This window comes from Condylura cristata, unplaced genomic scaffold, assembly GCF_000260355.1.
Source record: "Condylura cristata isolate star-nosed mole 26May11 unplaced genomic scaffold, ConCri1.0 scaffold00006, whole genome shotgun sequence".
Classification (NCBI taxonomy): Eukaryota; Metazoa; Chordata; class Mammalia; order Eulipotyphla; family Talpidae; genus Condylura; species Condylura cristata.
In genome coordinates this window covers 62,891,389-62,908,529 of record NW_004567107.1, presented here as the reverse complement: position 1 = coordinate 62,908,529, position 17,141 = coordinate 62,891,389, and the positions used below count along the sequence as shown (strand labels likewise).

The window sequence follows — 17,141 nt, the reverse complement described above, 5'->3', positions numbered from 1 at the left end:
TACAGAAGAAGTTAGGAGACATTAATTACTAATAGCAACTCAGCCAAGCATACTGTCTTAAGTCTGGTAATAAGCAGTAAAAGAAAGCCTATCATTACTCCCATTTTACAGCCTAGGAAACCACAGCTCAGGGGGATGGAATATCCTGCCAGAGGGCATGCATCTGATAAGATCGAGGCAGAAGGAGAATTAAACTCTAGCTGTTGCCACCTGCCTCTAGGTTCTGCAATTCCTGTTCTAAAGGTGATGCTGGCTAAAGATCACCCCTCAATACTCCAGAGTTGTAGAGAGCCAAGAGGCTCAAGGGCCTGGGAAATCCTCCTGCAAGACTCAGCTTTAAACCATGGAGTTGCCTTTTCCACAATCTTTGCAGGCGTCACCTACCCTGCATATATATTAAGATATGAGCCAGGCTTTGATTTCACATGTCCCGGGCTACTCTACTGAGTCACAGGTCAATGGGAAGCGACAGGAGCTGTGTTCTGGCAACCCCAAAACTGGTGGTGCCTGAAGTTGGGAAATTGCCACTTCATATAAGCCTTAGGGCTCTGGGAATCGGAGCCAGCCAAGATTCCACTCATCCTATCTCTTTTCTCATATCCCCTCAGAGGAGTTCCCGGTGCTTAGTAATCCCAAAAGAAAGCCAAAACAACTATGTTCCAACTACGTGTGAGGAAAAGATAATTTGACTTGGGAATGGTCCAGATCCAAATGCTTCCCAGGTCTGCTGACCTCCACCCCGAGACACCAGTATTACCAAAGGTCCTGTGGCCTCTAGAACTCTGCCAAGATTGGGGTTTTGTCCAGGAGCCTGACCAACCCAACTGGTCAGGGAGACCTGCTACTTCCATAACCACAGCACAGACTGTTTCTATTCCTTTCTTAACTCCTCTCCTCTCCTCCTCTCTGCTTTGTTCCTGCTTCTTTTTCTTCATGTTTATCCAACCCCCATTCAATGCTCCTAAGAGAGGAATGAACTGAATCAATGTGGAATTTTAGGAAGAGGGTAGAATGTTATCCTAGTGTTCAGGTTTGCCTTTTCTATCCTACAGAATAAGGCAGTACTTTCTGGAGGCAAAACAAGAAAGGAGAAAAGGAAAAAAGAAATTAACAATTAAAAAAAATGAAATCTGGGGAAATGTTACATTAGTCAGTGAGACTGGAGCTCACAGTATGTCCTTCCGGAACATGTATGTTCAGAATGCAAGACAATGAACCTTTACCCAGCGCCTCTGGGTCAAGTAGGATGTACACAAGGAATCCACAAAGAGACACTTGCACTGTATCTGAAACCCTTCACTACACTTAGGTCAATATTTTGAGTTTGTATAATTGGTAGCGAACCAGTGTCTTTCAAAGCTAACCTATCTTGAAATACCAGCTGGGTGACTTGGGGAGCCTCAAGGTCACCACAGGTACATTTTGTACATGGAGGAGAGCACGCTGGGGAAGGGAATATGGAACACTAGATTTTTAAAGCTAATCACTAAAAGTGCTAAATACTAAGCACCGAGAGCTGGATCTGAGACACTTCCACCCCAGCCACAGTCTTGCTGCTGACCTTCAACCTCAACCTAGGACAACTGTGGGGGACCTGGAGCGGCACCTTCGCTTATGCATGTGTGGTATAGACTCAATACACCACCATTCACCTTGATTTTAGATGCTAAGGAGGCAATGTGATGGAATCAGAGAATGTTGAACCTCCCGTTAAAAACCTTAGAGGAAAAAAAAGTGTGAAGGAATTGTTACTTACAAAACAAACAAAAACCCCTTAGAGAACATGTAGCATATTCCCCTTATGCAGAAAGAGAGTTCCTAAAGAGGAAGTGACTTCCTGGGGTTACAGGACTAGCCAACCCTAGAACCAGGAAGATAATATTTTTCTTCCAAAGAAATACAAATTTTTGGCAGGGAAAAAAATACTCAAAATATGTCATAAGTACACCTGAAAGAAGTATACATAGGCCTAACACAGTCTTCTGGTGGCTTTTGTAAATTAGTTCTGTCACCAGTTACTGAACCTGCCGTGTGGTTTTGAATTCCAGAGAGGTAACTGGTAGGTGAATTTTGGGACAACTTATTGTTAACTTTCCAACAATCTGCCCCACTGACCAGTTTGTTCCAGGAAGGCAGTGGAGTAAGGGCAAATCAGTTGTACGACAGAAATAGCAATGTCAGATTAACTTAGATTAAGCCTAGGAAATTACTTACAAAGACTCACAGGAGGTGATATAAGTGAAATAGACAAAGCTGCAGAGTTAATCTAGAATCTAAGTCAAAAACTTCAAGACTATAGTATATACTCATTCATACATACCACTGTATATAAAAATTAATACAAAAAGGGTAACTACAGAATAATGTTAATTGATTACCCATAAGTAGAAGAATATATTGTGTAATGGGAGTGGGAGAGGGAAGCTTTTCACATTTTAAACAGACTCCAAAGTCCAGTTTTTATAAGAATTCACTCATTTATTACTTACTTTTTAAAAAGCTAAAGCAGCCATTTTCAATTTGTACATAAATATCTGTAGAGGATAATTTATATAGGGAGAAACAGTGTGTCTATAAAATGAGGGCCTGACATCTTCAGCAGTGTCTTTGAAAAGGCAGACAGAATAGTGTTTCTGGGAACTATAGTACGCAGGTCTGTATTTAATAGTGTCTGATGGGGATTTATTTAAAAGCAATTTTGTGTCTATTACTCTTGATAAACCCACAGTGCTTTTCCAAATATGTCCTACGTTCTAACGAGAATTTCCAACCTGCTCACATTTAACTTTAGATAGACAGCTCCACTCATCACCAAGCCAAACATATCCCCCAAGCTGGACCCTTCCTTTTCACCCTCCTCCCATCACCCCAAGTCCCTTTTCTTCTCCAATCCCAGCAGGGAGCCAAACTTGTGCTGAAACACACCTTCCTGTGTGGTGGTATAAAATATTACTAAGAAATAGATGCTCATAGTAGGAAATTTCAAAAATGCAAGTGAACAAAGTTATCGGTAATACCAAGGTTTGGAGTTTTATTTAACTTGACTGCTAAATGCATCTGGATTTCTTTTAAAAATGGTAGAGCTCACATTACCTGGTTAATTGCCTTTTTACTCACAACAGACCACATACATCTATACACTTTATAAAGATGATATTTTATATCATTTTTAGCTACACCATAAAGATCTAACATTCAGGCACATGGCAATTTACTTAAACACTTATTATTAAAATCCTAGTGTTCAGACAATGCTGTAACCTTTAGGCACACTTCTTTGAGTAGGTCTTTAATCCATTTCCTTAAATTAAATTCCTACCTTTCATAGTTCCTAGAAGCATGACAACTAGGTGAAACCACATGCGACTACATAAGCTGCACCTGGTAACCACCTCCAGGTTGCCAGAGAAGGCTACACCAATTTCGTAACTCTTCTCTGAAGCTGTGAATGGAAGTGCCAAGAAGGCACCATCATTTTTTTTTTCCCCCAGCTTCTGCTGAATCAAGACATTAAAAAGCTAATCTTGGGCATTTCTTTTAATAGCTAGGAAAAATGACTAGTTTTCCATATGTCTGCTTGACCTCCGAATTTCTTCTAAACTGCCTATCTGCTCAACAGTCCACAGTGAATGACACTAAGATGGCCTCTGGGGACCAAGTGTCCTCATCTCTGAGGGGACTTGACTGAGCTATTAATGTGGGTGAGACTCAGCTCAGGAGAGGCTAACACCACTACTGGCTACTACTTGGTCTTGAGACATGTAGTCTACCAGGTTTTTTCTACATGAGAGGCAGAATGAGAAGTGGCCCGGAAATCTGTTGCATGATGTAAGGCTACACTCAGGGATAACTCAGTATTAACTGTTTATAGAAAGGTAAAAGGCTAATTTGCTTAAATCAGGGGTAAAATCCCACATGGGCCAGTGAGCTTTGTGTTCTGTAATCCTAGATGGGACTTCCAAATCTGGGCAGGGACCTTGCAAAGGGTTTTTGTGGGAGGCTAGCACAGCATACAGGCAGTTTGTTGCTAAACCAACTGTAATGCCAGGGTTTGGAGTAACATGACTTCTAAACATACCACTCTTGCTGGGGTGCTCTCCAGCCTGTGGTATATATAAATCTGTGATTTAGCTGCTTGGTTGTCAGAAGTGAATCCCCTTAAGTTGTCTTGAGACAGAAAGAGGCGCAGATATGAATGGGCCTTTCAGGCACCCACAGTGTTTCCACACACCAGCGGGAGGGAGCAGGGAGAGGCCTAACCTGAGCAGCAGCGGGCCTATCAGCTCCTGGGTGGGGAGGGCAGAGGATAGAGGTGGAGTGTTGTATTTATTTTTTTGGCAGGGGTGGGGTAGCAGTTAGCCTATCAGTTTCCAGGAGAGCCTGTACAGCCTGAAAGAGCTTTCAGGTGGTTAGCTGGGAATCTTCACATGATGGGCTAAAGTACAGACCACACTTCCTCTGCTGTTTACTTAGGCTATCTAAAGACATTCAGGGTAGATTTTTAAAATCTCTGCAAAGAATAGAAAGATGTTTCATGTGACTGGTTGACCTCTCTTCCTTTCTTCTCACACTTCCCTAAATATAGTCATCCAGAATGTTCATGACTTCCAACTCCTAAATCAAAGCAGTATCACTGTATTCTAGGGTTTACTCCAGTTCACTATAAAAATTAGCTGTTCTCCCCGTTCTCATTCTTCTTTTCCTCCTTTGTTGGTTTAAAGAGAAATTAATTGGTCCCATTCCCAACTGACTGTATATCTAAACATCATGCTACTTATAAACAACCTTCTGTCAAAAGTGAGATTCCAAGGATGTCTATGTAAGCATAAACAAGACTGAGGCCAGAAACATTCAAGCCAACCAGTTATAATGGCTTATCCATGTGGTTCTTTCACAAAGCTAGAAATATTAGTTCTTTGCTGTTTTTAATTAATCTGATAGACAGGAATAACTAAATACCTCTGAATTTTCTTGGATACCAGGTCACCTCTTTAATACCTTTAGCTGTTCATAAATTTTTAAACACCCAGAAGTCTCTTAAATTTGATACTTATAACCAAAATTTTGAAGAAACAGTAAGAACTTTACTTTGAGAGGGTGAAAGAGTGAGGCAGAAGGAGAATCTTGGAGAAATGAATGGCTATCAAGCCCATCAACACCGTTTTTCTGAGCACTGATTATATGCAAGGTGCTTTTATGTCATAAAAATGTGTAAGGCGTTGCCTCCCCTGGTCAGGAAGCTTAATGTCACACAAGACTTGGTCTTTTCACTGTTTTATCAGTTTACTTCCACTTAATCTTCGGTCTCACTCAATACTACTGAACAAAATGTTCATACACATTTCTAGATTTTTTTTTCCCCAAAAAGCGGTCAGAGTTTCATTTTGAGTAAGTCATATAATCTTTCTGGGCCTCAGTTTCCTAATCTGTAGGTTATGGTTAGCTCATGACCTAAAAGTCCCTTATAAGTGCAAAACTTTTGATTCACTCAGTCATATATTCAACATACATTTATGTTAATTCTCTAATTTGTGCTGAGAATGTCTTAAGACTAGAGATACTCCTAGGGAAGAGTCCCTGCCCTCATGAGTGCTTCCATTATAGTGAAAGGAGATAAACTAAATTGATAAATATGCAGAATGTCACACAGCAACCAGGAGGAGGGCATTAGGGAGCCTCAGGGCCACAAAGGATGCTGGGAGATCAAAAAAGGCCTCATTGACACAGAGCCCCTTGAGCAAACCTTGAAGGAAGTGAGGAGACAAGCCATGTGCAATCTGAAGGATGGATAAGATCATTCACAAAGGCCCTCAAGAGGGCCTGGGAAAGGCCAGGCAGCCACAGCCACAGTGAGAGCAAAAGATGACATGAGGTAGGGCAACAGCAGAGGTGGATGCTGGGGGGACTTGAAGAAGGACAAGCCACAAAGTGCTCACTTTACTTTACACTTGCTTTAAATTATAAATTATAGGTTCCCAACATCAGAATTTGCTTAAGTTTTATAGAAATTAACTCATAATCTGAAAATATTGGATGGCATTTTAAAAGTCTGCTGAAATGTCTTTCTCTGAACTTCACTCTTTAAATCACTGGATAAGTTGAAGATATCATCAGAAAATGAGCATGACTCACAATGCAGATGTACACAGCTACTGCCAAAGACAAAGATCAGGATTTAGGGGACAGGAGGGTCATGACTACTGCAATGTCTGATTGAGTAGCCCCTGCCTCTTTGAGCTCCCCCATAGTCGAGGCTCACAGACCAAGATTGTACATTATATGCAGTTCCCAAAGGAGAAAGATTGGCCAACACATCTTTTAAGCTCAAACAGCAAAGTGTCATTTTCACTTTTTGGTACCATTAAGAACTAATATAAGCAGAATTTCACAAAAAAGGCCTTAGGGAATTTCAGAATTTATAATTCAGAGATGCACTGAGAAAAGAAAGTTATCATGAAGTCATGAGACACTTAGCCATGAAACACTAAAGGAACAGGGCAAGCTCCCTCAAAATTAAGCATCTTGACCCAGCCCTCTGCTCTGGCCTCATCCTTTCTTCACTAAGGTCAGCCCCTTGATGGACTGTGATTTTACTACTCTGCAGCAGCCCAGTCATCAGTGGGACTTTAAAAATGACACCTATGCCCTCCCTTGGTGGCATAACAAGTTAAAGCACATCACTGCAAGACTAGCAGAAGCCGCTTCAGCACCAGTTCAATTCCTGGTCAGAGAGGTGACCTACTGGCATGGCAGACCACTCCTGACCTGCCCACTGCTCCCCTCAGCAGTGTTCTTCATTATTCAGCCTGTTCTGCTCCCCACTTTGTCTCCGGTGAATCTTCTCACCGCCCCTGCACCTCCGGACTGGACCCCAGTTCTGTATGCATAAATAAATAAATATTTTTAAAAAATGACACCTATGGAAACCTCAACCAGGCCCTACTGCATGGAAGCCTTGGGAGGAAGAGGAATGGAGGGGAGGCAGGCAACTGTATTTTTTAAAGCATTATAGAGCAGGCCTAGCTGAAATCCACTCTTTAAGAAAGCTGCTCCTGAACTCACTTCACTGATCCTCAGTAATGAATGTTTCTAACTTAAACTGTAGGATTTAGAAAGTGGACCACAGTAAAGCTGGTGCCCTGGTGGTGGGTCGGATATGGTAACACACATTTGAAAAGTCATGAACTTCTACCTTTGAATCATATAATGTTGCTAACAATATAAAAAGAAATAAAACAAGGGGAAAAAGAAAGAAAAATGTTCCTACAAAAGGCTGGGCATCAGGCTGGAAGATCTCACAGGGCAGTATTTATCTCTGTGAGTTTACCAAGCTCCTGAGATCATCCCCCCTACCCCCGCCAAACACAACACCCTCCTCACCAGGGCCTCAACGGTGATGACCCATGCTAATGGTTCTCAGAGGCGTAAGGGATAAGTCCATTTACTTATTGACTTTGCAGAAGAAAGACAACTGCCTGGAGGACCTGATGCTCCTGTCTCCTGTCCAGTGCATTTTTCTCCATAGCAATTTTGCAGTGTGTGTAGGGGCTGGATATCTCAAGTCAAACTGTAGGTATGCTGAGAGAGGAAAATAACTCGAACTCAAGTCTCTCAGATTCTCAAGACCAGCCCTTAAACATCTGCTCTAGTCCCACCTCAGGGGCCCACACAGGAGCATGGGAATTGCCAAGTGACAAGAATTTGTTACAAGTAATAGATTAACATTAGACTGTGGCACAGTTTGGTACCTAGGCCTTCTAGAATGTCTAAAAGAGACTGATATTGATTCATTCACACAGATGACATTTATGGCCACTAGGTAAACTCCTCAGTCACACAGACTGGTCAGGAGTAACAGGAAGGTCATGCAGTCCATGAAACAGAAATGGGGGTGGAGGGTGATAAAGAGCATCCAGGGAGAGCATCTATTCCAGCCTGAAGGGGGTCAGAAAGGCCTCCAGGGACAAGCCTCCTAGAATGACATGGAGGAAGGGAGTTAGTGAAAGATTCCTCTGGGCAGAGAAACAGCGAGCAGTTCTATGTGGATGAAGAACAGGATGTATGTTGGGTAGAGCAAGGAGAAGAGAAAAGGAGAGGGGCAGGGCCCTGAGAGAGTTCAGAAAGCAGAATGGACTGAAGGTGGTAAAGAAGCCTAGGATAGCTCCCACATTTCTTCTCTGCAAATTGGCAGAGCCAATGGCCAAGAGGGGAAGCAGGATGACAGCTTTAGATCTGGTGATCTGGGGTGAAAATGCCCCTTAGGCAGCTGCCCCTGTGGGCTAGCAGCTGGGGAGGTCTGGGTGGGGACGTAAGCTCAGAAGATGTGCACGTATTATGCACATACATCAGCAACTCTGTGGGAAAGGCATGACCACCCTATTTTTACAGGTGGGAAGACTGTGGATCAGAAAGCTTACGTAACTTGCCAAGGACATTTTGGTAAGTGTCCAGGGCCAGGCTGGGAGTCAAACCAGATCCTGATGCCACGTCAGTCTCTTACACCATGATGCCTCCCTGAAGGCAGCCTAAGTGACAGGGTTTTTGTAGTCACTTCTTTTTTTTTTTTTTTTAAAGATTCATTTATTTGTACATACAAAACTGAGGTACAGGCCAGAAGCTTAGGGGCGGCGAGAGGCTTCACCAGAGACAGAATGGGGAACAGAACAGGCAGATCAACGAAGTACACTGCTGAGGGGAGCAGCGGGCGGGTCAGGAGAGGTCTGCCATGCCATGTGGTCACCTCCAGGGCAGGAGGGAATCGAACTCCTGCGGAAGCAGCTTTAGATTCTTAGTGCTGTGCTTTAACCCGCTGCGCCACCAGGGAGGGCCTGTAGTCACTTCTTTTAAGCACCCAAATGAACCAAACAAATTTTTTAAATTGTGCATCCCAGTTTAAATCTTTAACTCTGTGTCTCATATTTCTAGGACTAGTCAATCTCTATTTCCCCTAAAATATCACTTAAGACAAAATTTGTATGATAGATAATTTTTAAAGGATAAGTTGATTTCAAAACCCGTCTTCAGAACTCACTATCACCTAAAATACAACTGATTAGTTATCTAAAAATATAAGGATCTTCTGAACTATAGGATTTCCTGAAAGCCAATCCTGAGGTTGGATCTGGACCCCGCCACTACCCCCAGCTGCACTTTTAGTACGTCTGCTCTAGCACAGCGCTTGCATTGAGCAGACAGTCCACAATGACTCGATCACTTCACTTCTACTCTACCCAAAAGTCAAATCTGGTTATCACATAGGATACTTTCTTAGACTGATGCACCTCTTATATGTACTTTGCTTTACGACTTTATAATAACAGTCATAAACTTGATGGTGAGAATAAGGAACAATTAGTCAGCCTCACATTTTTATCTGAGCAAAAACCCAGGTAGGTTTCACTCTCCAGGCTTGCCCAGAGTTCTCCTTAGGTCAAGAGAAGAAAAAGAGGGCACCAAAGTGGGATATATGTGTACACAGCCTTGCTAATTCATCAGAAAGTGGATTAACTTTTTTTTTTTTTTAAGATTTATTTATTTGTACATACAGAACTGGGGTACAGGCCAGAGGCTCAGGGGCGGTGAGACAGAGACAGAGACAGAGTGGGGAGCAGAACAGGCAGATCTACGAAGTACACTGCTGAGGGGAGCAGCGGGCGGGTCAGGAGAGGTCTGCCGTGCCATGCGGTCACCTCCAGGGCAGGCAGGAATCGAACTCATGCGGAAGTGGCTTAAGCTTCTTAGTGCAGTGCTTTAACCCGCTGTGCCACCTGGGAGGGCCCAGAAAGTGGATTAACTTTTAACAACAAAGAATAAAGCAGAACATGAAGACACTTAACAAATGATTAGTTCAGAGAGTGTGGTATCATTTTAGTCCTGCTGTGGCATTAGGGGATACATAATTACCTCAAGAACTTTATCTGTCCAAAAAGGGCTAATGCTTAGAAAGATAGCTTCCTGTCTTTGCATGTTTACAAAATGTAATCTCAAAGATTACCAATCTTCCAAACTCAGGTTTAAAAATCAGACTCTGAGCCCTCCCTGGTGGCACAACAGGTTAAAGCACAGCACTAAGAAGCTATCGCAGCCACTACAAACCGAGTTCCATCCCTGGCCAGGGAGCTGACTCACATGGGGCAGCAGACCTCTCCTGACCTGCCCACTGCTCCCCTCAGCAGTGTATTTCAGTCAGTCCTCCTGTTTTCCCCACTGTCTCTGTCTCACCACCCTTGTACCTTTGGCAGGTACCCCAGTTCTGTATGCATTAAAAAAAAAAATCAGACTCTATCACTTACTGCCATAGACAAGAGTTGATCTATTTTCCTAAACCTCAGTTTATTTATTTGCAGATTTAAGGTAACAAAGGCTGCACTGCACTGGCCTTCCAGGCTACAATGGTGATTATTAAATAAGGTAACAATGGAGAAAAGCACTGCTTACACTGGTTAGTCCATACTTGTGAACTGCTATTATTTCTGAGATTGATATCAACTTACTTTATGGGATATGTTGGCTTAAAGTTGACCTTTTTTTTTTTAGCTGAAGATTCAAATCTACATCTTAAACAATGAATATTCTAAAATACAGTCAGTCATTTTTATCTACTGGAGGGAAGAATATTCTGAAATCAGAGAATACCCAAAGGTTCCAGATACTTATGTGACAAATGACAACCATAAAGAAAGCCTCCAAAAACTTGCCTTTTATATATTAACTCAGTTAATGGTGACTCAAATGGAAGACTCTTCATCATAATTCTTTAAAATCTTTTAAATTACCTAGAGTTGAGATCAAATGTTCTTGGTTCTAGGCAATATCTGAAGATTTCTCTTTTAACATGAGGTATTTCTTTTACAACAAAAAGTTTCTTCAGTGAACTTCAAAATTTCAAATTAATTTAATTAGCATGTTTCCTGAGCATATTCTTTGCAGTGAGCATTTCTAAGTACTACAGGACAGTGACAAGGAAAATATTCCTTCACAGGAATAGTACAATCTAAGATAAACACAGAAATAGCTACATTATGATACAGACGCAGGAGAGAGCAGTTTTACTGTGAAAATTGAGAAAGGTTTTCCAGAAGAGGGTTGGGAAGGAGCAAAGACTGACTTAGAAGGCAGCAGAGCAGATGCAAAACTTAGACAAGAGTACACAGCAAGGGTTCAAGAGTCATCCAGTACTGTAGTTTGGCTGACACAAAGGTTAAATAGTATAAAGACTTTGCAACAGCAGTCAGTACATACTTGTTTTTTTAAAGACACAACAAAGAATATTTTAAAAATTTATGCAGTTCAGTTTTTAATTGCCAACTTCTAGCAGAGGGAGAATTTAGTATGTGGAAAGAGTGAGATGAAAAGGAGTGGCTAAATAATCATGTTCACAATGTTAAAGCTGGGGGTGATACTCTCGTTTCCACTTCTTTATATATGCCTGACAGTTTTCATTAAAAGCAACTAATGAAGAAATGAAAGTCAGTTTGTAGAAGGAGCATGTCAGCTGGTGATTCTCTGGTGATGGTACTCATCCCATGGAGAACTTTCTAAGTTCTGGGTCAACTAGAGGGAGAGGGTGGGGCTGAGGGTGGCAGCAGCTCCACAGGGAAGTAGACAGAGTGTGACTAAGGTCCCTCAGCAGCTGTTCTCAGTTCCCCAGGCCTCTGTTGTGCAGTTCCCACTGGGAGAGAGGGGACAGCAGGGGGCTGCTACTAGGCCCATCTGAGAAAACTGAAGGCAACTGAGGGGTCTTGTAGTCCTGCCTGTATTAGTTCTAGGGGTTACTGCTGGTCACAGTGCGCTGGTATTTGCTCACATTTAATACTTGTTATATCGGATTTATACATGTTTAATACTTTCTACATAAGCAACATGAAGAAAATTTAAAAACCAACTGTATCTCCAAGGGAAGAGTAGCCAGCATTTGTGAATACTCTACGTTGTCCATGGCAATTCACACCCTACACACAGGCACATACTTTGGCCTCCTCAAAGAAGCCTATTTTCACAGGGAGATATTCTAGGGTAATATGTTTTTTGATTTAAAAACAACTGCATGACATTTCATAAAACAGCATTTTATAATATCAGTTTACAGGCTGAAGATAGTCCATGAAAGACCACTCTGATCTGGTGTTTCTAACCTCAGGCAGGGATTTAAGTCAAACACTGTTTAGTAAAAGGTTTTCGTCTGAGAGGGTGCTCTCACTATATGAATTTGAGTTAATGTATACTAGAATTAATGTACTAGCTCAGAACTGTGCTATGACAATTCAAGTAATTATTTGGGGCGGGGAGGGGAGTCGAGTAATTTCTGTAACATTTTTACCAGAGAAATTACTCTATTTCCCTTTTAGAAGTATAGGTTGTCTGAATCTTAGCTTTTTTTTTTTTTTTAATTTTGTATGTCTTTTGGTGTATAAGCAATATATAAATACTGCAGTAAGGCAGGCTATGGTTATTTTAAAGACTAAAAATGGAAGTTCCCTGTCTTCCTTCCACCCCATTCTACCACCAGAACTGGCTATGATTAATAGCATGCTATGTCTATCTTTTATACATTTATAAGACTATTTTAAATATGGCATGCCTGATCACACATGCACACAGTTCAGACACATATAGCAAAATATGCATCTATACAAGTAGGCATATATGCAGTATGTGTGTACACATGATATGTATAATATATATTTAACATCTGTCTTCCTTTTTAAACACTGTCTTTGTCCTGGAGACAGATAGTGATTAAAGACATTTAAAATTCACAGAATGGGTTAGCCTGCAGGTCCAACCATCTCAGCATAATGTCTGACTTGTCTTGGGAATAAAGACCCCACTCACACTCCAGGCTGTGTCCTCAAAACGACACATACTTGATCTGCCTTTAAACTATCTACTGTGTATTTTTCCACAGATTCCATATCCTTTGCAGTTACTATTTACCACTGTATCCAACTTGGTTTATCAAGTGCCTGGTATCCATGCATAAAGTCCCAAAGAAATTCCTGCCCCATGAAAGTTCCTCCTTGAAGCATGGCTCCTGTCTACTATTCTGGGACAGCAAATGATGGCTTAGCCCCAGCTTTATAGATAAAAATTCTTCTGGAGCCCAGCTCTGGCCATTTGTTTAAAATGTCTATGATTACTTTCATACCTCAAAAAAAGTGTGAACTATTTAATATCTGCCCCCTTTTTGAAAAAAAATGTGCTGTTCCATGTGCTTGGGTATGGTGAAAATACACTGCTTTTCCCTATCAAAAGTCTTGGAGGGCTGCACTCACACAGTTTATATCCAGTGTTTGTCCAGGCTGAAGAATTTGTTTTCTATTAAAATATAAACAACTAAAATGCACCCTGGCTCTAACAGTAAGAATGATGTGCTGGCGAACATTTAACAACTTTCTCTCCAGGGGGTAAAGGCCTTGACTAATAGCACTTGCCAAGCTCCAAGGTGGAAATATTCTGAAAATGGCTTATTTCAAGCTAAAGAATGTGGTGTCACTGAACACAAGGTTGGAAAGAAATGCACAAAATGCCAGGGCAAGCCAGCTCCAGCAAACACTGGCCCTGGGACAACAATGGCACAACAACCCCTTCTTCAAGTGATACTGACAGAGACTGTGTCTTCCCCAAGGCTGGAGCTCATTTCTCTGGATGGACTGACTGCCTCACAGGGAGTTGCTCCTTTTGGACATCACGGAAAGTAGATTTTTGTCACTAACTTTACAGTGTAGTTGATGCTCAAGCTTCCTCAGGACACTTGGTGGGGATTACTGTTTTTCACACAGGACCACAGTTCATGTGTCCTGTCTCTGTTAACCAGCAGCAACCTTAGCTACCGCTGTCCCTCCAGCTGGACAGGGATTGCATGTGTCTGTACTTTCCCCCAGTGTCCAGTCCAGAACGGGACACTTGGAAAGCAGTTATTCAATGCATTTCTACTGAAGGGAGAAAGGAAAACTCCATCAAAGTGGAGTTGTTTTTTTTTTAAAGATTTATTTATGCATACAGAACTGGGGTACAGGCCAGAGGTGCAGGGGCAATGAGAGGATTCACCAGAAACAGAGTGGGGAGCAGAACAGGCAGACAGATGAAGTACACTGCTGAGGGGAGCAGTGGGCGGGTCAGGAGAGGACTGCCATACCATGTGGGTCATCTTGGGACGGGGATCTGGATCGGACTCATGCTGAAGTGGTTTTTAGCTTCTTAGTGCTGTGCTTTAACCCTTTGTGCTACCAGGGAGGGCCCCAAAGTTGAGTTTTATCCAAAGAACACAGCAGGTGCCCAGAGGATAGGTCCATTCCCTTCTCCCAATGGTGGACAGTATAATGACAGCTGCCCATGCTCATGTCCTTGCAACATCTCTGAAGTACTGGCTACAGCGTCCAAGTTACTGCATCCACGCACAAGAAGCTGCATGGCAAAAGGGAGAGTAGAGAATATTTTCCCTTTGATGTAGAGCTGACTCTGTACAACAGAGAGTGGAAGGTAGTTAAAGGCACTGATCCTGAGCAGTCAAAATTATCAGTGCATAATTTGATGTCTGCAAAACTTAGCTACAGTCATCCTTCAGTTTCTGCAAGGGACTGGTTTTAGGACAACACTCCACTCTCCCATTACCAAGATCTGGGGATGCTCAAGTCCCTAGGAGTTAATACTCCATATCTGTGGGTCCCTCCTTCTGCAGATTCTACATTCTCAAATTCAACAGACAGCTGACCTTGTGGGTGATTAAATCCATGAATAGAAAAAGTTCCATGTAAACGTGGACCCATGCAGCTCAGACCCACAAGGGCCAACTATATATACACACACGTATATTAATTTCTCCCTGGAAATTGTGCTGACAGAGCATGAAACCAAGAAAAAAATCCAGTGAGACGCCTACCTACCAGTCGTTGGATGCCAGATGTGGTTCTGGCAGGGGTTGAGGGGCTACTCACAAAATACACTTCTCAAAGAGGAAAGTGAAAGAGCACCAAGATTGGGAATCATATTCCAATGAAGTCCAGGCTACACAACTACAAACAGAAGTGAAAACGAGGAAAGGCAGGAAAAAGCCTTCCCTGTGCTGTTTTGGAAATAACTTCCCACCCTCTCAACTTTGACACAAGCCCCTTCCCACTTGTCCTGGGTTCCCCATGGGCCCATCTCTGAACCCACAGGTCCCGGGTGCCAAGTCACTGACGCAACCTGAATGCAGATGGTTAGTTCTTTAGGCACAGAAACAACCAAAGCTAAAGGAGCCTTGCCAAGTTTTCAGAAGGCAGGCAGAGCACTCATGTGCTTATGCTGGAGACTACTTGCTTTCTAAAGTGAGGTTAAGTTTGGTGCCAAGTACCAAAAGTTAACATCATGCATGGCACAGAGTGATAGGAGTTAGGTGGAGGCCTATGACTCCTGCCACTGAAGCATCTCACCCCTGTGGTTCTCCCAGTGTGCACAAGGGACTTTAGGGACCCACAGGATTAAACCCACTTTCCTAATACACGGTGCTATTTGCCTTTTCTCTCACATGTTTCCTGGAGTATAGAGTGGAGTTTTCTAGAGGCAGCATGACATGTTATTGCAACATACTGAATGCAGAAGCACATGAAGACTCCAGCTGCCTTTTATTAAACTTGACATTAAAGAGATTTGCAAAAATACAAAACAATGCCACTCTTCTCTGTAGCATTCTGTTTTCGAAAATGTTTTGGAAATATCTATGACAAAAATGTCCCACAAAAAAAAAAAGACCCATTGTTTTTAAAAGAATTATATATAATGAAAATGTCTATGTTATAGGTGGTAGATATTTAAAAATGTAACACACGGCCCTCCCTGGTGGTGCAGTGGGTTAAAGCACTGCACTAAGAAGTTAAAGCCACTACCGCATGAGTTCGAATCCCGCCTGCCCCGGAGGAGATCCACATGGCGAGGCAGACCTCTCCTGACCCGCCCGCTGCTCCCCTCAGCAGTGTATCTTATGTAGCTCTGCCTGTTCTGCTCCCCACTCTGTCTCTGGTGAATCCTCTCACCCTCCGCATCTCTGGCTTGTACCCCAGTTCCATATGACTAAATAAATAAATCTTTAAAAAAAAAATGTAACACACATATACAAAACTTCCATTATATTGTCACTTTAAAGAGCATAAATGGCTTTTGGACCCCCCCCCCAATTGGTTGTACAGGTTTTGTTTCCCTCCACCCCCATCCCTGCCATGAGAGGGTTTTGAGTGTTGCAAGCAGATATGTCACTCTGACATGCTGGCTGAATTAGGAAGGGCAGTCCAAGCTTCCCCCCACCACCACCCCCTCTAAATCTACCACCTTGGCTCTACATCATCAGCCTCTCCACCATGGGTCTCCACCCTGCACCCCATTTCCTCCCTACTACTTGGTGTGGATTCCGGGATCTGCAGGCACCTCTGAGAGATTTCCTAGTCGGGCCGGTCGGGTCTCGGCGAGAACTTCCGGCGAGGTTCACACACCCTCTTAGGAGTTAGAATTCCCGGGTGAGACCCGCACAACTTCCTCGCGTCTAGGACTCCCGGGTGCGCCTCGCACGCCCCGGGGGTTGGAGCTCCCCGGAGTGGCCCGCACACTCTCGGGTTAAGATTCGCGACGTGGGCCGCACACTGGGGTTTAGGAGCCCGCGGCGGGCGCGCACACCCTCGGGGTAGGACTCGCCGGTGCGGCCCGCAAAGACTCCGCGAGGATCCCCAGTGAGGCCCACACTCCCCCGCGAGGTCCCTCGGGGCGGTGCGTCCAGCCCAGGCAAAGAGCGACAAGAAGAGCCAAGTCCAGTCCGCGAGTCGCTGCCGGGCGCGGCAGAGGATGGGGCAGAGGCGGGGAGGTCAGTGCCCGGGACCCAGTCCCGGATTCCCCCACCGGCCTTTCCCGAACGCTCCCCCACCCCCGGCAGCTCCTTTCCCCTCCGTTCCGCCCCGGGAAGGTGCCTCCGGCTCCGGGAACGTGGCGCCCAGAGACACCCCGGGGACCCGGCGGCTGTCGCTCCCGCCCCGAGACGTCCCCTGGGCCGAGGGGGTACTCACCGCGCGCCGCACGCCTGGGCTCCCGCGACCTGTGGGCCCGAATCAAGCTGCGGGGCGCGCTCCCGTGCGCTGCGTGGTCCGGGTCGCCGCCGCCTCTGCGCTCCTCCCCGT

General features: G+C 43.8%; 2 protein-coding genes across 2 annotated transcripts in view; one reads left to right on the top strand and one right to left on the bottom strand.

Moving 5' to 3' along the window:
• The window catches only part of ACO1 (aconitase 1, soluble), a 52,718-nt gene extending 35,605 nt beyond the window's left edge, over positions 1 to 17,113 (bottom strand). Inside the window, exon 1 of the mRNA XM_004677708.2 lies at positions 17,031 to 17,113. The gene's annotated coding sequence lies outside the window, so the exon portion shown is untranslated. The remainder of the gene's footprint in view (positions 1 to 17,030) is intronic.
• Positions 1 to 17,141, top strand: part of TOPORS (topoisomerase I binding, arginine/serine-rich, E3 ubiquitin protein ligase) — a 122,538-nt gene that overhangs the window by 67,707 nt on the left and 37,690 nt on the right. The window lies entirely within an intron of this gene.